At 39.2% G+C, this 27,585-nt stretch overlaps 1 protein-coding gene across 10 annotated transcripts in view; it reads right to left on the reverse strand.

Moving 5' to 3' along the window:
- Positions 1 to 27,585, reverse strand: part of PARP11 (poly(ADP-ribose) polymerase family member 11) — a 75,231-nt gene that overhangs the window by 34,770 nt on the left and 12,876 nt on the right. For 2 of the 10 annotated variants that reach the window (XM_058282606.1, XM_058282601.1), the window contains exon 2: positions 26,534 to 26,619. The exons of 6 other annotated variants lie outside the window; for them this stretch is intronic. The gene's annotated coding sequence lies outside the window, so the exon portion shown is untranslated. Of the gene's footprint in view, positions 1 to 26,491; positions 26,620 to 27,585 lie in introns of those variants that run through there. 2 more of the 10 variants (XM_058282602.1, XM_071210129.1) reach the window with 2 other exon arrangements.

The raw sequence follows: 27,585 nt of genomic DNA on the forward strand, positions 1-27,585 counted from the left end.
AGTCTATGTCTTTTGATTGGGGAGTTCAAGACATTAACATTCATGGTTATTACTGTAAAAGCATTACTTACTTCATCAATTTTGTCCTTCAGCTCTCTGTTTTCATATCTTTCTATTGTCGATCTTCTTGTCCTTTAGTTTACCCTTCCTAATAATCTTCATTTCTACACTCTTCTCCAAGTATCTCACCCTTGTTTTTTTCCTTTTAGGCTGCAGCACTCCCTTTAGTATTTCTTGTAATTCTGGTCTCTTGGTAACATAGTCTATTAGTTTTTATTTGTCTGTGAAGACTTTGCAGGACTCATTCTCATCTTTGAAGGACAGTTTTGCCAGATACAGAATTCTTGGCTGGGAGTTTTTCTCCTTCAGTACCTTAAATACATCATACCACTTTCTTCTCACCTCCATGGTTTCTGAAGAGAGGCCAATACTTAATCATATTGAGTTTCCCTTACATGTGATGCTTTGCTTTTCTCTTGTTGCTTTCAAAAACCTCTCTGTATCTCTGATATTTGTCATTCTGAATAGGTGTTTTGGGGTGGGTCTACACGGATTTATTCTGTTTGAGGTGCACTGTCCTTGGATATTGTTATTTATGTTTTCATAAGGGTTGGGAAGTTTTTGGTCATTATTTCCTCAAATATTCTTTCTGCCCCTTTTCCATTTTCTTCTCTGGAACACTAATAATGCGAAAATTTGTGCATTTCATGTTATCATTCAATTCTCTGAGACTCTGTTCCATTTTTTCCATTCTGTTCTCCTGTCTTTTCAAGTTCAGATGTTCTGTCTTCAAAATCATTAATTCTGTTTTTGAGCAATTCAATCTGCCCTTAGGTGCCTCTAATGTATTTTTTTTTCTTTTTTTTTAAAGATTTATTTATTTATTTATTTCTCTCCCCTACCCCCCCACCCTAGTTGTCTGTTCTCTGTGTCTATTTGCTGCATCTTCTTTGTCCGCTTCTGTTGTTGTCAGAGGCACAGGAATCTGTGTTTCTTTTTGTTGCATCATCTTGTGTGTCTCCCTCATGAAAACAACAGAGGAAGGGCAAAAAGCTGTCTGAGGGAGGTGCTTTGGGATCTGCAAACCAGGAGAGTGCTGTTCATCTTCAAGGAGGGCAAGGGATAGAGACAAAGAAGCTGAAATGAAAACAGTGAGTTACTAGTCCCTGTGACCAGGAATGGCACCCATGCTGCACCTTCAAGGTGAACAGCCTGGATAAAACACGTGACTCACTGCAGCCAAATGAGAGGAAAACAAACCTCTTCCTCCCCAGAAAGAGGGAGAGAATGGAGGAGAGCAGACACTGGTTTGCCCAATGAGTTTGGCCAGTAAACTTGCTTTGACTCTCACCTCTGGCCAGACCAGAATCATGCATAAGTGGACAGAGAGACACCTCTGTGGAAAGATTTGCCAACAAGCACCAACTGCTGGGTAGCCAGGAGATTGTAAGGTAAAAAACTGCTGGTTGGAGTCTCTTGTTCTAGACCCCTTGCATCAAATCTGTGCCCTGTTAGTGAGTCCCCGGTCCTATTTTGATAACTTAAACTGGCAGTTTTAAAATCTTAGAATAAGTTGAACCAAAAATCAAGAAGAGAGCTGTGAAACAAAACCAGTAGGCAAGAGAGAGGAACTGACCATCAAATTCACCAACATACTCAGATGCCTAGACATCAGCAAAAGATTACAAGCCATACTAAGAAACAGGAAGAGATGGCCCAGGCAAAGGAAAAAAAACAAAAAACCTGATGAGATACAGGGTTTAAGACAACTAAACAATGATAATCATACAAATCTCCTAAATCAAATCAAGGAGTTGAAGGAAAATATAACTGAGATAAAGGATATTAAGAAGACACTGATCTTGATCAATATGGAACAGAGGGAGGGGCAAGATGGCGGCTGAGTGAACATCCCTGTTAGGGTCTTCTGCAGGGAATCGGCTGGGCGGCGTTGGAGACTCTTTGGGACCGGATTGTTTCGGGATTTTTGCTGGTCCGGAGGTGTCTGGACATCGATTTGGAGGGAAGGTAACAGAGAGGATCCGTCTGTGAAATATACACGGAGATCCCAGCTACCTGTAGAGGATTCCCTCCTTGGGTAGGCAGAGACGAGGCATCTAGCCGCGCTCGGTGGGGCTGAGCCAGGCCCGGCCGCAGCGGCGGACGCCGGAGCCGGGCCGGGCTGCGCCGGCGGTGAGCGGGGCCGGGCGGGGCCAAGCCGGGCCGAGCCGGGCCGCGGCAGCGTGCGGAGCCGGGCGGGGCCGGTTCAGGCCGCAGCGGCGGGCGGCGGACGCCGGAGCCGGGTCTGGGCCGCTGTAGCGAGCGGAGCCAGGCGTAGCCGGGCCGGGCCGCGGCGGCGTACGGAGCCGGGCGGGGCCGGTCCAGGACGCGGCGGCGAGAGGCGGACGCCGGAGCTGGGCCGGGCCGCTGTAGCGAGCGGAGCCAGGCGGAGCCGGGTCAGGCCGTGGCGGCGTACGGAGCCGGGCGGGGCCGGTCCAGGCCGCGGCGGCGGGAGGTGGACGCGGGAGCCGGCTGGGCCGCTGTAGCGAGCGGAGCCGGGCGGAGCCAGGCCAGGCCGCGGCGGCATAAGGAACCGGGCAGAGCCGGTCCAGGCCTCCGCGGCGGGCAGCGGCGGGCGGAGCCGGGCCTGCGGAGGGGTTTCTGTTCTTTGTTGTTTTTTTTTGTTTGTTTGTTTGTTTTAATTAATTTATTAATTTATTTATTTTTTTGGAGCATCTGCAGTACTGGGGAGTCCGTGGGCCCTGGGCGGCCTATTGGGGGTTTGTGGGAAGGGAGGTGCTTGCAGACCCATTTGGGCAGACAGATGGGGGGTTTTAGGGCAAAGCGGGGGGAAGTTGTTGTTTTAGATAGTGTTGCAATTGTGACACGTGTATACCTGTATCTCTCTTCCCCCTATCCGTTCCCCACCGTTTGCCCATCCTCTTTTTCTTTCTTCCTTTCTTCTTGTCTTTCTTTTTTCTTTATTATAATTAGTTTTTTTGTTTTTCGGTTTTCTCTTTCCCTCTTGTCCCTCATCTTCCACTTATTTTATTTTAATTCAAGTATACAATAGGTGCTTCAGGGAACACCTCACATTTGCTGGGGTTTTCCCATCCTCCACTGTCTCATTTCTGTGTGAACTGATTTAGGCTACCTACACTATCCCCCTTCCCCTGCATCTTGATATCCACTATCATCTACTGTCTCTCCTATATTCCACCCCCCACCTCCCGTTCTTTGATCCACAAAGTGTCTAACTCTTAATTTCTAATACCTTTGTTCCGTTTTCTGTCTGTTATCCACTCTTGAAACTATTACCTTTCTTTTCTTTTTCCCTCTCTCATGAAAACAATAGCTTTGTAGTTCATACCATATTCCTCCCATATTCAGTCATCTACTTCATAAAAGGTACTCTACCTACAGCTATAACTCTATACAATCTACACGAATCTAACCTCCATCCTCCCAGATCTCATATTCTTGCTTTGTTAACATACATCACCAATACTACTTTACACTTTTCCCTTGCTTACACAATTGCCTTTCTCCAACACTAATACTTTCCTCTAAAGTGAGCATAACCAACAACAAGTAACTAGAATAAGAAGAAAAAAGTGACAAAGAGAAGATATAACACCTATGCAAAAATAACAACTAATTAACCTCCAAGAGCAGACAAAGAAGCTAAGGAACTGATTAAATTCTTCAAAATAAAGAGATGACCAGAAAGCAACAAAAATCTACAAACCAAACCAATAATCAGGAAAACATGGCTGAATCCAATCAACAAACCAATAATCATGAAGGGGAGCAAAACTTGGCACAAGCAATGAAAGATCTCAGAACATTTATCACTGACAAATTTGATGCAGTAATGAAAGAGGTTAACAACATGAAGACATCACTTGGAGGGGAAATTGCAGACATATGCAAAAACATAACAGATATGATGGGAATGAACACCACAGTTCAAGAAATCAAAAATACACTTGCAGCAAATATCAGCAGACTAGAAGAGACAGAGCAGAGAATTAGTGATGTGGAAGACAGTACATCAGAAATCAAACAGATAGTAGAAGGGGTTAATAAGAAGATAGAAAAAATCCAATTAGGATTTAGGGACCTGAATGACAATGCAAAACGCTCAAACATACGTATTATAGGCATTCCAGAAGGTGAAGAGAAGGGAAAGGGGTCAGAAGGAGTGTTGCAGGAAATAATGGCTGAAAACTTCCCAAATCTACTGAAAGAGACAGATGTACATATCCAAGAAGCACAGCGCACTCCACAAGTCATAAACCCCAACAGGCCCACCCCAAGACATATACTTGTCAAATTATCCAATGCTCAAGACAAAGAGAAAATCCTAAAAGCAGCAAGAGAAAAGAAAACCATCACATACAAGGGAAGCTCAATTAGATTAAATGCTGATTTCTCTTCTGAAACCATGGAGGCAAGAAGACAGTGGTATGATATAGTCAAGGTACTAAAGGAAAAAAAATTCCAACCAAGAATACTCTATCCAGCTAAACTAGCATTCAAACATGATGGAGAGTTCAAAATATTCGCAGACAAACAGAAACTGAAAGAGTATACCAACAAGAAACCTCCCCTTCAAGAAATTCTAAAGGGAGTTCTGCAGGAAGAAAGGAAAAAACAGGAAAGGCAAAGTTGGAGGAGAGTATAAGACCAACAACAACAACAAAAAAGACAAAAAAAAAATATACAAACAAAATATGACAAACACAAATCCAATCAAAATATGGCTAACACAAATAATTCCTTGATAGTAATAACACTGAATGTCAACGGATTAAACTCACCTATCAAAAGATTCAGACTGGGACATTGGATAAGGAAATATGACCCATCCATATGCTGTCTACAAGAGACACATCTTAGACCCAGAGACGCATGGAGATTGAAAGTGAATGGCTGGAAAACAATCATACAAGCTAACAATAACCAAAAAAAGGCAGGAGTAGCTATATTAATATCAGACAAAATAGACTTTAAATGTGAAACAATTGTGAGAGACAAAGAAGGATACTACATTTTAGTCAAAGGGAAAATCTGTCAAGAAGATCGAACAATCATAAATATCTATGCCCCTAACAAGGGTGCCTCTAAATACCTCAGGCAAACGCTGGAAAAACTAAGTGAAAGAATAGATACATCTACAATTATAGTGGGGGATTTTAATACACCACTATCAACTCTGGACAGAACATCTCAAAAGAGAATCACCAAAGAAACAAAACATCTGAATAGTATATTAGAGGAGCTCGATCTAATAGACATATATAGATCGCTACACCCAAACACAGCAGGATATACATTTTTCTCAAGCGCACATGGATCATTCTCCAAGATAGATCATATGCTAGGCCACAAAGAAAGGCTGAACGAATTCAGAAAGATTGAAATCATACAAAACATTATCTCTGACCACAGTGGAGTCAAGCTGGAGATTTGCAAGGGACAGAAGCCCAGATTTCACACCACGATTTGGAAATTAAACAGCACACTCTTAGAAAAACAGTGGGTCAAAGAGGAAATCTCAAAAGAAATCAATGACTATCTTGAAACAAATGATAATGATAACACAACATAGCAAAATTTATGGGATGCAGCAAAAGCAGTGAAGAGGGAAGTTTATAGCCATAAATTCATATATCAAAAAAGAAGAAAGAGCAAAAATTGAAGAACTAACTGCACTTTTGAAGGAATTAGAAAAACAACAACAAAGTAACCCAACAGGAAGAAGAAGGAAGGAAATAACAAAGATAAGAGCAGAACTAAATGAAATAGAAAATAAGAAAGCACTTGAACAGATAAACAAGACCAAGAGCTGGTTTTTTGAGAAGATTAACAAAATTGACAAACCTTTAGCGACACTAACAAAGAAAAAAAGAGAGAAGATGCAAATACACAAAATAAGAAATGAGAAAGGCGATATCACCACTGACCCCACAGAAATAAAGACTATCATAAGAGGATACTTTGAAAAACTATATTCCAACAAAAATGACAATCTAGAGGAAATGGACAAATTCCTAGAAACACATAAGCAGCCCATATTGACAAAAGAAGAAATTGATGATCTTAACAAACCAATCACAAGCAGAGAGATAGAATCAGTTATTAAAAATCTCCCAACTAAGAAGAGCCCAGGACCAGATGGCTTCACAGGTGAATTCTACAAAACATTCCAGAAAGAACTGACACCAATCCTGCTTAAACTATTCCAAAACATCGAAACAGAAAGAACATTACCCAACTCCTTCTATGATGCCAACATTACCCTAGTACCAAAGCCAAACAAAGACATCACAAGAAAGGAAAATTACAGACCAATTTCTCTAATGAACCTAGATGCAAAAATACTTAACAAAATACTTGCTAATCGTATTCAACAACACATTAAACGTATTATACACCACGACCAAGTGGGATTCATCCCAGGTATGCAAGGATGGTTCAACATAAGAAAATCAATCAACGTAATACACCATATAAACAGACTGAAGGAAAAAAATCACATGATTATATCTATTGATGCAGAAAAAGCATTTGACAAAATACAGCACCCTTTCTTGATAAAAACACTCCAAAAGATTGGAATACAAGGGAATTTTTTGAACATGATAAAGAGTATATATGAAAAACCTAAAGCCAATATTGTTTACAATGGAGAAATCCTAGACTCCTTCCCTCTAAACTCAGGAACAAGGCAAGGATGCCCACTGTCTCCGCTCCTATTTAACATTGTCTTAGAAGTACTTGCTCGAGCACTGAGGCAAGAACCAGAAATAAAAGGCATTCAAATTGGAAAGGAAGAAGTCAAAATTTCATTATTTGCAGATGACATGATCCTATACATAGAAACCCTGAGAGATCTACAACGAAGATTCTAGAACTCATAAATAAGTTTAGTAAAGTCGCAGGTTATAAGATCAATGCGCAAAAATCAGTAGCATTTCTGTACACCAATAATGAGCAAGATCAGGAGGAAATCAAGAAACAAATACCATTCACAATAGTAAATAAAAAAATCAAATACTTAGGAATAAATTTAACTAAAGAGGTAAAGAACTTATACACCGAGAACTATACAAGATTGTTCAAGGAAATCAAAGAAGACCTAAATAAATGGAAGACTATTCCTTGTTCATGGATAGGAAGACTGAACATTATTAAGATGTCTATCCTACCAAAACTGATCTACACATTCAATGCAATCCCAATAAAAATCAACGCAGCCTTCTTTAAGGAACTAGAAAAACTAACTATGAAATTTATTTGGAAAGGAAAGAGACCCCAAATAGCCAAAGACATACTGAAAAAGAAAAACGAAATTGGAGGAATCACACTACCTGATTTCAAAACAAACTATAAAGCTACGGTGGTGAAAACAGCATGGTATTGGCATAAGGAGAGACACATAGACCAATGGAATCGAATTGAAAGCTCTGATATAGAACCTCACATATACAACCACATAATATTCGATAAAGCCACCAAACCCTCTCAACTGGGAGAGAGTGGCCTATTCAACAAATGGTGTCTGGAGAACTGGATAGCCATATGTAGAAGAATGAAAGAGGATTACCATCTCACACCTTATACAAAGATCAACTCAAGATGGATCAAAGACCTAAATATAAGAGCGAAGACCATAAAAACCTTAGAAAGCAGTGTAGGGAAACATCTACAGGACCTTGTAATAGGAAATGGATTTATGAATATCTCACCAAAAGCACGAGCAGCAAAAGAACTAATAGATAAATGGGACTTCCTCAAAATTAAAGCCTTCTGCACCTCAAAGGAGTTTGTCAAGAAAGTAAAAAGGGAGCCCACACAGTGGGAGAAAATATTTGGCAATCATATATCTGATAAGAAACTTATAACTTGCATATATAAAGAACTCCTATATCTTGAAAATAAAAAGATAAACAACCCATTTAAAAAATGGGAAAAAGACTTAAACAGACACTTCTCCGAAGAAATACAAATGGCAAGAAAGCACATGAAAAAATGTTCCAAATCTCTAGCTATCAGGGAAATGCAAATCAAAACTACAATGAGATACCATCTTACACTCATAAGATTGGCAGCTATGAAAAAAACAGAAGAATACAAGTGCTGGAGAGGATGTGAAGGAAGGGGAACACTCATCCACTGCTGGTGGGAATGCAGAAGGATCCAACCATTCTGGAGGACAGTATGGCGGTTTCTCAAAAAACTAGCCATAGATTTGCCATATGACCCAGCAATACCACTGCTGGGTATATACCCAGCAGAACTGAAAACAAGGACACAAACCGATATATGTACACCAATGTTCATAGCAGCATTGTTCACTATTGCCAAAAGTTGGAATCAACCCAAATGCCCATCAACAGATGAGTGGATCAATAAAATGTGGTATATACACACAATGGAATACTACTCGGCTGTAAGAACAAACACACTACAAACACATGTGATAACATGGATGAATCTTGAGAACCTTATGTTGAGTGAAGCAACCCAGACATTGAAGGACAAATACTACATGACCTCAATGATATGAAATAAACAAGCTGCCCTAGATAGCAAGAGACTGAATGATAGGCTTACAGGAAATCGGAGGGTGGAGGAAGGATATGAGCCGATGTCTGCAGGGGTGGAATTTAAGACGAGATGGTGGTAAGTATGAACACAAAGAAGAGATAAAAGGGGGGCAAGGGGGTGCCTTTGGTTGGGGCTTTGCGGGTTTGAGGGTGGCTGGGGAGGGACGGATGGGTAACGTTGCCCAAAAGTGGGGGGAGGGAGGGGTAGCATACGAACACAGGAGAGGGTCAGGTGTTGGTGGAGAGTAAAATGCCGAGAAAATCATATCAAAATATAATAAAGAGGGTTACCTGTTTAGAATGCTCGGAGGGGAGGGTCTGATGCAGGACGGGCTCCTGGGGAATGTCTAAATGCTCATTCTGCCAGAGTGGGTGACACCATGGGGTAGAAACCCAAGTAGTGAGAGTGGGGGTGGACCCACATCCTGGGGAGGACTAATGCCATCAAATAGAGGGAACTGTATCCCTCGAGAGAAAGGGTGGCTCCCAGGGCATTGGGGCAGTTGAGCAAATTAGGCCCTGAACACTATTCCATCTATCTCTGGAAGTGGCTCCTCAGGAAACGGAGGTTGGCTGTCACTGTGGGCACCAAGGTGGAAGGGAAAATGGACGTCAAATGTGTGGAACCAAAGTAAATGGGGGGTAAGAGAGAAGTTTCTTGAGAGTACACAAGGATGGATATAAAACATGCAATATTACACCATAACATATAGGAGATGACAGACTGATAATGTAAACCATAATGTAAAACATAGGATAACTAAAAATGTAAAGAACTGTGTATCCTAAAGTATGCACCATAATGTAAGCACAGATGTCACCTTGTTAGAAAGCTAATGTCTCAGACTCTGTACATCACTTTAAGTAAATATGATATGAATAGGGCGTAAGAGTATTACTGTGGAAGGGAAAAGGTTTTCTGGTGGATGTGTGGGAGTGCTGTATATTATATATATACATTGCTGTGGTCTAGGACTCCTGTGAAGAAAAGCTGAATAATTAGGGGGGGAAAAAAAAAAAAAAGAAAAAGATAGGATGTGGAATTTTTCAACATTCTTTATCTAAGCTCTTTATCTAACTTTATCCAAGTTCTTTATCTATCCTTTAAACCCATCGCTATATGCCATTCCCTAGTAAGGGACCATGACATTATATTGGGCTTCAAATTTCGGGGAGTTCTGGATCACAGAGTGTTTCAACAATGGCAATGGAGGGATACTGGTATGGGATACCAATGACAGGTGATATATGGCTGACAGGGAGCTGTACAGAACGTATGTCCAGGGTGCATGGTAATGTTTGGATATACTCATAGTGGCAACAATTAAAAACCACAGCAGGGGGGGTACTGGGTTCCTGGCCAGTGGTGCCCTGTCGTGGTCCCTAGGGGAGCAGCGACAGTCTCCCAGGTACAGTGGCGGGGACCGGGAGGGAGTGAGGGTTCAACAGTGAGCCCCTGATGCTAATGACTATGCTTGTGAGCTGATAAACCCAAAATAAGAACAAGGCCTAGAGCAACATTGTGCCTGGGAATTTCCTCCTGTCAGCCTTCATGTTACTCAAATGTGGCCAGTCTCGAAGCCAAACTCAGCATGTAAATGCAATGCCTTCCCCCCAGCGTGGGACATGACACCCGGGGATGAGCCTCCCTGGCAACGAGGGACCACTATCAACTACCAACTGATGATGCAACTGGAAAATGACCTTATATGGAAGGTTCAATGCGGATCAGCAGAATATCCATGTCTACATAAAACACCATGACTTTAAAATGCTGTTTGACCTAAAGTAAGGGGGAAATGGAAAGGAGAAATGAGTTTATATGGCTACGAGTTTCTAAAAAATAGTCTGGAGGCTGGCAGAAGGATTGCCCTCATGCACAACTGAGCAGAGTCAGAGAGACAGATAAAGCAGATACAACCCCCAGATATTGGTTCCTTTGAGGGCTAAAGAGACCCATGGGAGTTATGGTCATGGCCGATGGGGTTAACTACCAGGGCAGATGGCCCCTCTTTGGAAATGGTGTTTATGTGTGATGAATCTGGACTCAGATGGGATCTCCCTTCATAAGACTTTCATGCTAATGTGCTGGAGGTGCAGTTAACGTTGGGGTTTAAGATATATTTAGGGGATTTGAATCTCTGGACTGACAATGTGATAGCCAGGTCCTGAGCCTCAACAGACTCCAGCACCTACAATCTGATCTATTGGACTTACCACACTCAGCTAAGATGGAGTTGAAGAAGGACAACCACCACACCATGGAACCTAGAGTGATTACAAGTGAAAATGGGAGGATTGCATCCAGCATCCATGTGGAATCTGAGCCTCCTCTTGACATAGAGGTGCAATGGACACAACCAATCCAATGTCCACATAGAAGAGGTGGCATTGGATTGGGAAAAGTGGACATGGTGGACGATGGGTATGGGGAAAGGCAGGAAGAGATGAGAGGTGGAGGCGTCTTTGGGACATGGAGCTGCCCTGGATGGTGTTTCAGAGGCAATCACCGGACATTGTAAATCCTCACAGGGCCCACTGGATGGAATGGGGGAGAGTATGGGCCATGATGTGGACCATTGACTATGAGGTGCAGAGGTGCCCAAAGATGTACTTACCAAATCCAATGGATATGTCATGATGATGGGAACGAGTGTTGTTGGGGGGGGAGAGGGGGGGTGGGGTTGAATGGGACCTCACATATATATTTTTAATGTAATATTATTACAAAGTCAATAAAAAAATATATATACTCTCAATTAAAAAAAAAAAAATGGAACAGACACTCAACAAAAAAAAAAAAGAAGACACTGATGGGAAACGGACTTGGCCCAGTGGTTACGGTGTCCATCTACCACATGGGAGGTCCACGGTTCAAACCCCGGGCCTCCTTGACGTGTGTGGAGCTGGCCCACATGCAGTGCTGATGTGCACAAAGAGTGCCGAGCCATGCAGGGGTGTCCTCCACGTAGGGGAGCCCCATGTGCAAGGAATGAGCCCCATAAGGAGAGCCGCCCAGCGTGAAAGAAAGTTCAGCCTGCCCAGGAATGGCACTGCATGCAGGAAGAGCTGACACAACAAGATGATGCAACAAAAAGAAAGAGATTCCCATGCCGCTGACAACAACAGAAGCAGACAAAGAAGAACATGCAGCAAATAGACACAGAGAACAGACAACTGAGGTGGGGGGAGGGGAGAGAAATAAATAAATCTTAAAAAAAAAAAAGACACTGAGTGAGCATAAAGAACAATTTGAAAGCCTGCAAAGAAAAGTAACAGAGCTTATGGGAATGAAAGACACAAAGGATAAGATTAAAAATACATTAAAGGCACATAACAGCAGATTTGAATTGGTGGAAGACAGAATTAGTGAATTGGAGGCATGAGCATATGAACTTGCTCATTGACAGAACATAAAGAGGAAAGAATGGAAAAAATTGAACAAGGTCTCAGGAAACTGAATGACAATGTGAAATGCACAGACATACGCATTATTGGTGTCCCAGAAGAAGAGAACAGAAAAGGGGAAGAAAGAACATTTGAGGAAATATTGATCAAAAAATTCTCAATCCTTAGGAAAGACATAAATATCAATATCTAAGGTTAACACACTCTAGAGTAAATCTGTTTGACCTACTCTAAGACACCTACTATTCAGAATGACAAATACCAGAGGTAAGAGAGGATTCTGAAAGCAGCAAGAGAAAAGCAATGCATCACATACAAGGGAAGCTCAATAAGATGAAGTGCTGCTCTCTCGTCAGAAACCATGGAGGCAAGAAGGAAGTGGTATGATGGATTTAATTTACTGACAGAGAAGTACCTTAAAACTGGAAATTGCCAGTCAAGAATTCTTTATCCAGCAAAACTGTCCTTCAAAAATGAGGTTGAGGGAGGCAGCCATGGCTCAAGCAACTGAGCTCCTATTTACCAAATGGAGGACCCAGGTTTGATTCTAGGACCTCCTGGTAAAAAAAAAGAAAAAGGTATCTCAGACCTGCACAGTGAAGCACAGACCCCCGTGCAGCAAAGCGATGCACCAAAAAGATAAAGGGTAAAAAGATAGACAGCAGTATGATATGACAATGGAAAGTCAAAGGATAAAATGGTCAAAGTAAATAATGCCTTTGCAGTAGTAATACTGAACTTTAGTGGATTAAACTCCCCAATCAAAAGACATAGATGTACAGAATGGATAAAAAAAAATATGAGCCATCGATATGCTCTCTACAAGAGACTCACCTCGGACATAAGGACATAATCAGGCTGAAAAAAGATATCCCATGAAAATAGTAACCAAAATTTCTGAAATAGTGATACTAATATCAGGCAAGATAGATTTTAAATGCAAAACTATAATAAGAGATGGAGATCATTATATATTAATAAAAGGGGCAATTCACCAAGAAGAAATGATACTTAATATTTACATACCTCACCTGAGTGCCCCAAGATTCATGAGGCACACACTAGCAAAACTGAAGAAAGAAACTGACCTCTTTACAATAATAATTGGAGAATTCAATACATCACTCTCAGCATTGGATAGAACATCTGGACAGAGGATATATATGGAAACAAGAGAGCCTGAATAATATGATAAATGAACTAAACCTAACAGATATTTATAGAGCATTACACCCCAGAACAGAGATAAACATTCTTTTCAAGTGCTCATGGATCCTTCTCTGGATAGACCATATGTTGGTTCACAAGACAGGTCTCAATAAATTTTAAAAGATTGAAATTATACAAACCACTTTCTCTGATCATAATGGAATGAAACTGGAAATCAATAATAGACAAAAAAAGGAAAAATTTCAAAAATATATGAAAATTAAAACAATCAGTAGGTCAAAGAAGAAATTGCAAGAGAAACAAGTAAATATTTTGAGACAAATGAAAATGCTAACACATCTCAAAATCTATGGGATACAGCAAAGGCAGTGCAGAGAGGGAAATTTATAGCCCTCAATCGTACATTAAAAAAAGAAGAAAGCTAAAATCAAAGCCCTACCTGCACATCTGGAGGAACTAGATAAAAAACAGCAAACTAAGCCAAAGAAAAGAAATAATAAAGATCAGAGCAGAAATAAATTCAGAACAACAGGAAGAAACCAGAGAGAAAATCAACAAAATCAAGTTGGTCCTTTGAGAAGAACAACAAAATTGACAAACCCTTAGCTAGAGTGACAAAGATTTTAAAAAAAGAGAGAAGATGCAAATAAATAAAATCAGAAACGGGAGTAATGACATTACCACTCACCCTGAAGTAATTAAAGAGATCATAAAAAGGTATAATAAATAACTGCATGCCAACAAACTAGAAATGTAGATGAAATGGTCAAATTCCTAGAAACACATGAACAACCTGCAATGACCCTAGAAGAAATAGAAGACTTCAACAAACCAATTATGAGTATAGAGATTGAAACAGTCATCAAAAACCTCTCAAAATGAAAAGCACAGCACCAGATGGCTTCACAGGTGAATTCTACTAATCATTCAAAGATGATCTAATACTAAACTTGCTAAAGCACTTCCAAAAACTTGAACACAAAGGAATGCTACCAAACTCATTCTATGAAGTCAGTATCACCCTAATACCAGAGCCAGATAAAGATATTATGAAAAAAGAAAATTACAGACCAATTTCTTAAGTGAATATAGACGTAAAATCCTCAACAAAACATTTGAAAACTGAATCCAAAAGCACATTAAAAGAATTATGCACCATGATCACATAGGTTTTATCCTCATATGCAAGGGTGATTCCACCCAAGAAAATCAATTACTGTAATAAACTGCATTAAAAAATGGAAGATGAAAACTCACAAGATCCTCTTGATTGATGCAGAAAACACATTTGACAATACACAGCGTCCTTTCTTTATTAAAAAAACACTCCAAAAGATAGTAACAGAAGGATGTTTTCTCAACATTGTAAAGTGCATATATGAAAAACCCACAGCTAACATTGTACTAAATGGTGAAAGACTAAAAGCGTTCCCACTGAGATATGGAACAAGACAAACATGCCACTGTCACCAGTTATTCAATATTTTGTTAGACATTCTAGATAGAGCAATTAGGTAAGGAAAAGAAATAAAAAACACCCAAATAAGAAAGGAAGGCATAAAACTTTCACTATTCACTGATGATATGATCCTGTATCAGAAAATCCCCCAAAATTTGCAACCAAGTTACTAGAACTAATAGATGAGTTCATCAAAATGGCAGGATACAAGATAATACACAGAAATCAGTAATGTTTCTGCACAATACTAATGGGCAAACTGAGAAGTTAGAAAAAAAATCCATTAATAGTAGAAATTAAAAGAATCAAACATTTAGGAATAAACTCAACCAACAACATAAAGGACCTGTATTCAGAAAATACAAAACATTGCTAAAATAAATGAAAGAAGACCTAAATAAATTGAATGATATTCTGTGTTCATGGACTGGAAGACTGAATATCATTAAAATGTCAATTCTACCCTAACTGATTTACAGATTCAATGCAATTCCCCCCAAAATTGTAAAATGGAAAGCCAATTATTAAATTTATTTGGAAGGGTAAGGGGCCCCAAATAGTCAAAAATGCCTAAAAAGAATGAAGTTGGAGGACTTTCATTTCCTGACTTTAAATCATATTACTTAGCTGCAATGGTAAAAACAGCCATGGTACAAGCATATAGAGATATTCATCAATGGAACCGAACTGAGAACTCTGAAACAGACCTTCACATCTCTGTCAAGTGATTTTTTTTATTCCCCCCACCCTCTTTGCGGATTTGTTTGTTGTTTTGCTCTGTGTCCATTGCTTCAGGCTCTTCTCTGCTTTTACTTGTCTCCCTTTTTTGTTGCGTCAGCTTGCTGAGTCGGCGCTCCGCGGCACTTGTGGGCTGGCGGCTCTCCGTGGCATGTGGGTGAGGAGACCCTGGGACATGAACCAAGGGCCTCCCATATGGTAGATGGGAGCCCAACTGATTGAGTCACAGCTGCTTCCCCTGTCGAGTGATTTTTGACAATGTTGTCAAGCCCACCCATCTGAGTCAGAATAGTCTGTTCAACAAATGGTGTTGGGAAAACCAGATATCCATATCCAAAAGAAAAGAAAAAGGACACTTATCTCACACCTTATACAAAAAATTATCTCAACATGGATAAAGAACCTAAATATAAAAGCAACAGCCATAAATCTCCTAGAAGAAAATGTAGGAAAACATCTTCAAGATCTTGTGGCAGGTAGTGGTTTCTTAAACCTCACACCCAAAGCACAAGTACAAAAGAAAAAATAAATAAAGGGAACTCCTCAAAATTAAATGCTTTTGTTCTTCAAAAGACTTTGTCAAGAAAGTAAAAAGACAGCCTACTCAATGGGAGAAAATATTTGGAAACCACATATCTGATAAGGGTTTGATATCCATGTTATATTAAGAGATCATACAACTCAATGATAAAGAAAAGCAACCCAATTTAAAAATGGGCAAAAGATTTGAATAGACATTTTTCCAAAGAGGAAATAAAAATGGCCAAAAAGCACATTAAAATGTTCAATGTCACTAGCTATTAGGAAAATGCAGATCAAAACTACAATGAAATACTTTTTCATACCTTATAGAATGGCTATTATTAAAAAACAAAAACAAAAGCAAAAAAAAAAACCAGAAAACACAAGTACTGGTGGAGAAATAGGGACACTCCTTTACTGTTGATGGGAATGTAGAATGGTGTACCTTCTATGGAAGACAGTTTGGCAGTATCTCAAGAAGCTGACTACAGAACTCCCACATGATCCAGCATCCCATTACCAGGAATATGCTCAGAAAAACTGAAAGCAAGGACATGACCTGATATTTGCATCCTGATGTTCATAGCAGCATTATTCACAAATGCTAAAATAGGGAAACAGTCCAAGTGTCCATCAACTGAAGAATGGATAAATGAAATGTGGTATATACATACAATGGAATACTATTTGGCTGTAAGAAGAAAGGAAATCGGGGTGCATATGACAACATGGATTAACCTAGAGGACATTATGTTGAGTGAAACAAGCCAGACACAAAAGGACAAATACTGTATGGTCTTTCTTATATGAAATAAATATGATGAGCAACTCATAGGGGTAAACGAGGGGTTGTTAACTAGGGGCCCACAGATGCCTGAGATTTCAGGAGGTCCATGAGCTTGAATTGACAAAAATCAACTCGATTAGATATCCAACATGATATGCATGTTGCCTTGTCAAATACTACACCACAATTTAATGTTCTTATTCAAGATAAACAAGTCTGCACATTGACATGTCTTTTAAAAATAAAATTTTACTTTAACTTTCCTATATTTTTGATGTGTTGGGTTATTACTGTGTTAGGGAAGAGGCACATATGTGTAGCATTATATCATGTCTTTTATTTTAGTAGCTATATTTCAATATATGTAACTGATTTCCTTTGTAATTTTATCTTATGCATTTAAAAACATTATTCTTGGGAAGCAGATTTGGCCCAATGGATAGGGTGTCTGCCTACCACATGGGAGGTCCAAGGCTGAAACCCAGGGCCTCCTGACCCGTGTGATGAGCTGGCCCACGCGTAGTGCTGATGCGCGCAAGGAGTGCCATGCCTCGCAGGGGTGTCCCCCGCATAGGGTAGCCCCATGCACAAGGAGTGCACCCCATAAAGAGAGCTGCCCAGTGACAAAAAAGCACAGCCTGCCCAGGAATGGTGCCTCGCACACAGAGAGCTGACGCAGCAAGATGACGCAACAAAATGAGACACAGATTCCAGGCGCCGCTGACAAGAATACAAGTGGGTACTGAAGAATACACAGCAAATGGACACAGAAAGCAGACAACTGGGGTGGGGGAGAAGGGGAGAGAAATTAAAAATAAATAATTAATTTAAAAATCTTTTTAAAAAAATAAAAAACATTCTTGTGGGGATATGTTGGTGCAGGTGTGGTATACTCATTAAATAATACACAGTATAGTGTTGACTTAGTATGATTTTTATTTTTATGTAGCAGCGGATACTGCCTGCAAAAAGGTTGATAAAGATGGTGGAGATGGTTTTATGCTGCCGTGGGAAAACTCAAATTTCTAAATGTTTGCTGAAAATGACCATTTGAACAGATGTTGAACTGTGTTAGGTTATCAGGTATTGAAATTATGGGAAAGTTGTAAAACGTAATTTTGAATAATCTTGAAGTTTACAGACATGCCAATGTTGAATGTCATAAAATGATCTACCACTACATACTGAGAAGGGGTCCATGGTTTTCATTTGACTGGCAATGGGGCCCATGAAATAAAAAAGGTTAAGTACCCCTGAGGTAAACTCTGGAGCAGCGGTTCTTAATAAGGGGTCCATGAGCTTGAATTAAAATTTTAAAAAAACATTATTCTTGTGGGGACATGTTGGTGTGGTGTGATATATTTAATAATATACAGTATAGTGTGGACTTAGTAAGGGGTCCATAGAACAAAAATGGTTAAGAACCCCTGCTCTACAATATAGGTTACTAGGAGAGGCAATGTGGATTGAGAATGGGAGATGATGCTTAATGTATGTAGAACTTTTAATAAGTTTTATTGTAAAAGTATGGAGATGAATAGAGTCGATGGTAACACAGGATAGTGAGTATAACACTGATGATTTATAAATGTGACTGTGGCTCTGAGTGATAGTATGTGGATGTAAATGTCAATTGAAAGGAAACTGGAATAACCTAGGGACTGTATAACCATGATTTTGGGGGTGGATGAAGATTTTTGGTTAAGATATAAGAATGTTCTTCTTTTATAAGGTGTTAAGGATGTGGTGATACACAGAAAAATTACAACTAATGTAACTTATGGATACTAGTTAACAGTAATGTTAATATTTTTACAATGGCAAAGAAGATATATCAATTCTAAGGAATGATGGGGGGAGTTAGGGGGTATAGGATTTTTGCTTTTGGAGTAAGGAAAACATTCTAAAATTGACTGACGTGATGACAATACAACTCTGATGAAAATAAGAGCCACTGACTGTACACTTTGAGTGGATTTTACAAAGCATGGGACTATGTAACACACTGAATCCTGTGGTGGATGATGGACTGTGGTTAACCGAATATGAGAACATTCTCTCATGAACCATAGAAAATATATAATACTAACACAGGGTGCTAAATACTGGGTGGTTTGGGGAAAATACACCAAATGTGAGATACGGACTATGGTTAGTAGTAATATTTTGATGATGCTCTTTCATAGTTTGTAATAAATGTTTCACAACATTGCAAGATTGTGGTGGTGGTGGGGTGAAGCCTTGTATGATGATACGCACAGTTGTTTTGTAAGTTCACGACTTTCACTATGTATGTTCATGTATGAAAGACATACTTCAACAAGAATTTTTAAAATAAAAAGTGGTGCATCATTTTACATTTCCACCAGCAGTATATTAGAGTAGTAGTTGCTCCACATCCCCATTAAGATTTGGGTATGGTGAGTCTCTTTAATCTTAGCCACTGTAATAAACAGATGTGGTGTGGTATATCATGATTTTCAATTCCATTTCTCTAGTGACAATATTGAGCATCTTTTCACGTACTTATTTACCATCTGCTTGACTATTTCAGTGTAGTGTCTAGTCAAACTTTTAGCTCATTATTTATTAGGTTGTTTACTTTTTGTTGAGTTTTAAAAATTCCTAATATAATCTGGATAGAGGTCCTTTACCAGAAACATGCTTTACAAGTATTTTCTCCAGCCTGTGGCTTTTCATTCTAACAATGTCTTTTAAATAGAAGTTTTAATTTGGTGAAGTCCAATTTATCTTTTTTTAATGAGTCATGCTTCTGGTGTCATATATAAGAATTTTTTGCCCTATCCAACATTACAGATTTTCTTTTATGCTTTCTTCTGGAAATTTTTAGTTTTAGGTTTTGCATCAGGTCTATGATCCATTTTGAGTTAATTCTGTATATGGTACAAAGTATAGATTGAAATTAATTTTTTTGCACCTGGGTATCCAATTGTTCCAGCACCATTTATTGAAACAACTGTCCCTTCTCACAGAATTTTACATTTGTAAAAAAAAAAAAAAAAAAAATCAGTTATCTGTATATGTGTAGATCTATTTCTATTCCTTAATGTTCCATTAATTAATTTCTCTGTCTTGGTGTTAATATCCCACCACTTTGATTACTATAGTTTCATACTGAATCTTTAAATCAAGTATGCTTTAAACTTTGTTCTTTTTTAAAATTGCTTTGGCTATTCTAGATCCCTGAATTTTGACTGCGATTGCATTGAACCTATCAGTTGATGTGGGAAGAACTGACATCATAATAGTATTGAGTGTTCTGACACATGAAGGGAATATACCTCTCCATTTATTTAGGTCTTCTTTAAATTTTTCCATAAGATTCAACCTTAAGTATTTCATATTTTTATACTACTGTAAATAGCATTGAATTTTAAAGTTCAAATGTCCAATTGTATGTTGCTAGTATATGGCTCTTCTATCCTGCAACCTTACTTAACTCATTACTTCTAGGAAGATTTGGAGATTCCAATAGATTTTCTATATCTGAATAAAGACAGTTTTACTTTTTTCCTAGATGGGTTATTTCTTTTTCTTACTTTACTGGTTAGAACTTCAGTACAAAGCTGAATAGAAGTAGTAAGAATGGGCATATTCACCAAGTTCCTTATCTTAGGAAGAAAGCATTCATTCAGTCTTTCACCATTACAGATGATGTTAGACGGAGGTTTTTGTAAGAGTCCCTTGTGTCAGGAGTTCCCAAGACTACCCTCAGGCTTGATTATTTGCTAGAAGGTCTCATGTTATACTTATGGTTAAAGTTTATTACAGTGAAAGGATATTGAGTAAAATCAGCAAAGGGAAAAGGTGCATGGGGTGGAGTCAGGAGAAACCATGCGCAGTGTATTAGTCAGTCAAAGGGGTGCTGATGCAAAGTACCAGAACTCTGTTGGTTTTTATAAAGGGTATTTATTTGGGGTAGAAGCGTACAGTCACAAGGTCATAATGCATAGGTTAATTCCCTCACCAAAGTCTGTTGCCACGTGTTGGAGTAAAATAGCTGCTGGTCTCTGCGAGGGTTCAGATTTCTTCTTCCTCTTAAATGCCTCTCTCCTTGGGGCTCATTTCTTTCTGGGCTCAGCTGCTCTGTTCTCGCCACAAGGTCAGCTGTAGACTATGAGGCTCTCTCTCTTCCCGGGGCCTCTGTCGTGTCTATGGAGCCATTCCTATTCCTCTGTGTTCTTCTCCTGTGTGTTTACTTCCTGGGGCTCGAGTATCAAAACTCCAACTTTCTCCTCTGCCTCATTTTCTCTGTGAGTCCCTGCCCCTCAACATCCTACTAACATGGCCCAATCAAAACCTTTATCATGATTTAATCAAGTAAGAGTGAAACCTCTGACTTTAATACAATCAAAGGGTAACACATCCAAGGAAACAGACCAGTTTACAAACATAACCTAATATCTACTTTTGGAATTCATAAACAATGCCAAACTGCTACAGGCAGCTTCCAAGCGTCTCTTCCCACGGGAGTCACATGGGCCTCACACTTAACTCTCTCAGCAACTGTATGTGACAACATGTGCAAAGTGTTGCCAACCAGGAAAGCATGCGGGAGCCTAGGTGTACAGGGTTTTTATGGGGGGTTAGTCACATAGGCATATAGCAACTTTGTGACTGACCTCAGTTCCTAAGCTCCAGACCCTCAGAGGGTAAGATGTTGACCACAATCACACTGTTAGTAAAAGCTATCTAGACAAACTGGCAAAGCACAGCTCAAGGCCTCAGGCATGCAAACACATTTTGATCAAATTAAACATTCCAAGAGCTCAGTTCTCCACAGCCAGCCAAAGGTGAGTCATGAAAACAGGCCTTTCTTGGGAACGTGCAGAGTTTAAGCAACCTAGCCCCACTCAGTTAGCCCTTTCCTGCATATTTCTTATCAGGCTGAGTAAGTTCCCTTCCATTTTTGTCTGAAATTTTTATCAAGAATCGATATTGGATTTTGTCAAATATTTTTTTCTGCATGTACTGAAAGTATCATGATCTTTCATTTTAGTTTGTTTATATGGTAAGTTACAATTGCTATTTGAATATTAAACTCACTTTGCATTCCTGAGATAAACACCATTTGGTCATGGTAGAGTAACCCTTCTATATATTTATTTGATTTGCTAAAGTATTGCTTAGAAATTTTGCATTTATGTTCATGCAGGATATTGGTCTATAGTTTGTTTTCTTCTAATGTCTTTGATGGTTTTGCTATCAGGGTAATGACAGCCTCAGAGAATGAGCTGGAAAAGATTCCCTGCTTTTCGATTTTCTGGAAGTTTGTGTAGAATTAGTATTTCTTTAAATGTTTGGTAGAATTCAGCAGTGAAGCTCTCTGGGCCTGAAGTTTACTCTGCGGGTGCATTTTTCTACAAATTATAATCCTTTAATATTAATAGATAGTGGCTATTCATGTTATCTATTTCTTCTTGAGTGAACCGTGGTAGTTTGTCTCTCTCTAGGAATTTTCCCATTTCATCTACATTACCATATTTATTGTTCAGAAATTGTTTATCAAATTCCCTTACTATATCTCCCACTTTTTATCCTGGTCATTTGTGTCTCTTTTACTCCTGATCTGGCTAGAAGTTTATCAATTTTATTGATGTTCTTGAAGAAGCAGTTTTTAGTTTCACTGAATTTCTCTACTGTTTTTCCGTGTTCTATTTCAATAATTTCTTCTTTCCCCTTTTTCATTTCCTTATTCCTATTTAACTTGTGCTTCTTTTTCTAGTTTCTTCAGGAAACTGCAGTCATTGATTTGTTATCTTTCTTTTAATATAGGCATTAATTTAGCTGTAAATTTTCTTGTAAGTTTTGATATGTTGTGTTTTCATACTTTCTATTTTACTTTTTGTTTCTTCTTTGAGCCAGGGTTATTTTGAAGTGTATTCTTTATTTACTAAATATGCAAGGATTTTACAGATATTGTTCTGCTACTGATTTCTAATTTAATTACAATTTGGCCAGAAAACATACTTTATATGACTTGAATTCTTTTGAATTTGTTAGACTTGTTTTATCACCCAGAATATGGTCTATCTTGTTAAATGTTCTCTGTGTAGTTGAAAATAAAGTGTATTCAGCTATTGTTGGATGGAGTGTTCTTTGTCAAACAAGTTTGCTAATACTGCTTTTCAAATCTTCTATATGACTGCTCATTTTCTGTCTACTGATCCCATTTTTTAACTAGAGAGTATTGAAATCACCACTTATAACTGTAGCTTTCTACTTCCCCTTACAGTTCTCTTAGTTTTTGCATCACGTATTTTGAAGCTTTTGTTAAGTGTATAGACATTTAGGATTGTTATTGATTAAATGACTTATCACTGGGAAATGACATTCTTTATCCCGGATAATATAATTTTACCTGAAATCTACCTTATTTAATATTATTCTACCACTCAAGCTTTCTTTTGACAGGTTTTAGCATTGTGTATCTTTTTCCATTTAGTTTTATCCTATTCATGTCTTTATATTTAAAGTGTTTCTGGTGGGTAACTTATAGTTGGGTCTTGCTTTTTTTATCCAATGCAAGTCTCTGCCTTTTAATTGGAGTGTTCAGAGCATTGACCCATTTGTTATGATTATTGGTATGGTTATGTTTAAATCTATTATCTTACTATTGGCTTTTTATTTGTCCCATCTGTTCTTTGTTAACTTTTTCCTCTTTTTCTCCCTTCTTTCAGATTGTGTTTAGATTCTGTTTTCTCTCCTTTATTAATTATAACTCCTTGTCTACACATGCTATGTTCATTATCTTCAATATCCATGTACTCTAAAACCCATTTCAGTTTAGCTCTTCTGACTCTGGCTCATTCTCTCCCACTCCACCACCCCACAAAACAAAACAAAACAAAAAACAAAACCACTTGCTAGGATCTCCAATAAGTTTCATGTTGCTAAATCCTATGGATACTTTTCAGTCCTCATCTTACTTGCTCTCTCAATATCATTCCACAGTTTACCCTCCACCCTAAAATACTCTTCACCTGGTTCTCATGATACCAGACTCTCCAAATTGTCTTATAATTTTAGCCACAAATTCTCAATCTCCTTTATACCTTGACTTTTACTCAACCTCTAACTTTTTTATAAAGTTCTTCCTGGCTCATACCAAGGCTCCCTTCTTTTCTTTCTCAGCATCCTCAAAACATTCAGGGACTACGAAGTAGTTCACAGCCATTTTCAGAGGAAAAAGGAAAGAAATTTGTTCACGTACATTTTATAAAGTTGAAACAGAGGATTAATGATACTTTTCACAAAAATCCCTTTACTTTCTTTAAAGTTACCATGCCCTATAATAGTCCCCTATGTTCTCAAAGGTCAAATATGCAGTATAAGATCCTTGAGGATCAGTTCATACCAGCCAGTAGTCAGTAAATATATGGGTATAAAATCAAGTAAACTTTTACATCATCTTCCCAAAGAGCTGGCAATTGACAGAGCACTAGGAATGGTTTTCAGGGAGCTATCTTTCCCAGAATTTCTCCATCTGTCTTTGATCTTGATATTCTGAAACATCTGACAAAGCCAGGTAACACTAGTTGCATATTTTGACAATCTATAATAATGGGGTGGTATTTTCTAATTTAGGAGAAATAAAGGGTGAAAAATCAGTGTCTGAATCTAACCTGTACCTCAAGCTATCTCACAAAGTCAGATATTCATTATGTATAAAAGGCTACAAAAAATTATCCCTTTCATTGATAAAACTATTAATTTCAAAATATTGATTTACTGTTTAAAATAGTAATTTTTTAAGGTATAAAAAAATGGTGATTTGAATGGATGTTGAAAGTCTGAGAAACACTGTCCAAGGGATCTCACCTACTCATATGATTTTAAAGGCTGTCTATAGGTGCTGAGACCCATATTTCCATTTCTAGTCCAGCCGTCTCGAAGCTCCAGGCTCACCTATCCAATTGTTTCCTTTACTACTTGAATGCTGCACCATCATATTAAATCATATGTGTCCAAAGTCTTCTTCTCCCCCACACTCTTACCCAACCCCCACCCACAGATTCCCCTTTTTCCATCTCCAGTCAGTGAAAACATCTCCTTCTTCCCAGTTGCTTGTGTCAGAAACCCGGCATTCATCATCCAAAGTGCAGCTTCAATCAGTACATTTTCCTCCCCCTCCACTTACCACCCACTTAGTCCACGTCACCTTTATCTCCTCTCAGGAGTACACTAAAGACTCCTAACTGGTTTTTATATTCTCTCTCTTATCCCTCCCTGTATTAGTTTTCTATCACTGCTATAATAAATTACCACAAACTTAGTAGCTTAAAACAATAGATATTTATTATCTTACAGGTCTGTAGGTTAGAAGTCTGACGCAAGTCTCACTGTGCTAAAATTAAGGTGGGCTTGATTCCTTTCTGGAGGATCTAGGGAAGAATATGTTTCCCCCACTCTCCCAGCTTCTAGCGGCTCTCCACATTCCTTGGCTTGTGGCTCCCTTCCTCCATCTCCAAAGCCAGCAATGCTGCATCTACTCAGTCATTCTTCAGGCACTTCTCCCTCTAACTCTTCTATCTCTTTCTTCTCCTTTTAAGGACACTTGTGATTACACTGGACCCACCTGAATAATCCAATATAATCTTCCTATCTTAAAATCTGCTGAAGCACAGCCTTAATTCCATGTGCGACCTCAATTTCCCTTTGCCATGTAGCCTAACATACTGGCAGGTTCTGGTGATAAGGATGTGACTCTATTTGGGTGCCATTATTTTGTCCACCACACCCTCTAATGCCTAACTGCTCTTCACACATAGCAGAGAGATCTTTTTCAAAACAGAAATCTGTGCCTGTAACTTCCTGGATAAAATCCTTCAATGGCTTGCCACTTCTCTAAGGATAAATTTCAAAATCCTAAACCTGGATCACAAAGCCATGCATGGTCTGCTTCCTACCTACCTCCTGGCCTCGTCTCCTGGTCCACTGTGTTCCAGCCATGCAACTTCTCTGTTTCTCAAACACCAAGCTCCTTTCTGTGTCAGGGTCTTTGCTCACATTATACCTGCTGTTTAAAAAGGTTTCCCCACTCCCGTCCGATCTTTAGCTGGTTAATTCTTATTCACTCTTTCAGATCTCTGTAAAAATTACTTTCATTGGGTGGCTTTCCCTGATCTCCCCAGAGTGCCTTGTCACTGTACTCTGTCATTTTCCTTCATAACCTTTACTACAGTTGGAATTAAATGTTATTTGTGTAATTATCTGTGTAATGTCTGCCCCTCTGCACCAGATGCAAACCCATGAGGGCGGGGGCCTTATCTGCTCTGTTCACCACTGTGAGCCTGGGACCTTGGAAGTGACTGACATGTGGCAGGTGCTCATTAAATAAATTCAAGCCATCAGAAGTTATTTCGACGGTGGGCCTAGCTCTTGGAGGTTGAGTTGTATAAGCCAAAAGACCTCACTATTTGGCTTTAGCACGTTAGGCTGGGTGAGTCATACTCAGTCTGCCTTCGCAGCCCATTCCTTCAAACCCTGATTATAAACATATGCCTCCAGTCTGTGTCCCAAACTGTCTTCTTCCCTGATACTGAAAACTATTAGACTCACATCCTTGGCCTTTTGCTGTACCTGCCTTGCCAATCCTGGAGGATACAGTATTCCTCTACTGCTCATGTGCTGCACGTCTATAAAAGTTCTAAAAACATGCATGGTTGGTGCCATGAAAAGGTCATGTTGTAAAGGGCTCTCGGCAATCCTGGACTCCTTCCTCAAAATCTGACTCACTGTTACTTTCCTCACAGGTCCATTTCTACTCACTCCAAATCCGATATCCTATGTTAGATTGGAAAGGGTGCATACTCTGGAACAGAAAGATCCAGGTTTAAAACGTGGTTTTGTCCTTTTTCAGAAAGTTCACCAAACTTCTTTGAGCTTTAGTATCATCACTAAAAACAAAAACAAAAACAAAACAAAGATTTTAATTTCTACCTCACAGTGGTATTGCGTAACCTAGGGGAGTTATTCAGCACTGCCCCCAGCCACTAAACACTGGCACGGCATGCTCCTCTCCCTCGTCCACTCCCATGTGGGCACTCTTCTGCCACAAGCATCCTGTTCTGTCTGGTACAGGGTTTCCATTTCCCAGGAAACAGTTTGATTGTTTCTCTAAGCTCAGCCAAACCCACAATTAGACTGTTACAGAGAAAGCCAAATACAAAGGTATCAATGTAGAGATCCCTGAATGCATGTTGATCTCTGGTAATAAATTACAGCACCGAGAATACATCTTCATGCATACTATGTTCTCTATAGAACTGTCATTTCCAGGAACACATCCTACCTCCAGCCTCTCCCCAACCTGAGGGTATATGTCTGTAAAATGCACTGCCTGATTCAGAAAAGACATTCATAAATGTTAGTTACCACCATACCACCCCTCCATTCTTATTCTCTGAAGATACCTGTGCCTCATAAGTTTGCTGAGACTTTAATCAGTAGACATGCATTATCTCCACTCTACTCCTTTATCCAAATGGCACTTGCCATTCTCTTTCACTTTTGTGGGCTTTGGTCATTTTGCTTCCTTTCAACTTCCCATAAGACTACATGCCCAAACTATCTATAAATTGAAGACCTACCTCTAATGTAACTCACTCCAATAAATCTTACTTGCTCCATACCCTCTGGTATTACTTTCTCTCCTCAAACTATATTGCACACCCCTGAAGCACAGGCTCTAAAGATCCATTTTAGTACTCCCTGGCCCTAATGTCTAGAATGGTTTTACACGTAGTAGACAGTTACTAAATATTTGACTGAATAAATGAATGATATAGTGAATCAATGAATCAATGACGGAGCAAATGAGTTTGGTTTTACATATATGACGTTTGAACCATCAGAAAAACTAC

The sequence above is a fragment of the Dasypus novemcinctus genome, chromosome 20, assembly GCF_030445035.2.
Source record: "Dasypus novemcinctus isolate mDasNov1 chromosome 20, mDasNov1.1.hap2, whole genome shotgun sequence".
In the NCBI taxonomy this organism is placed as follows: Eukaryota; Metazoa; Chordata; class Mammalia; order Cingulata; family Dasypodidae; genus Dasypus; species Dasypus novemcinctus.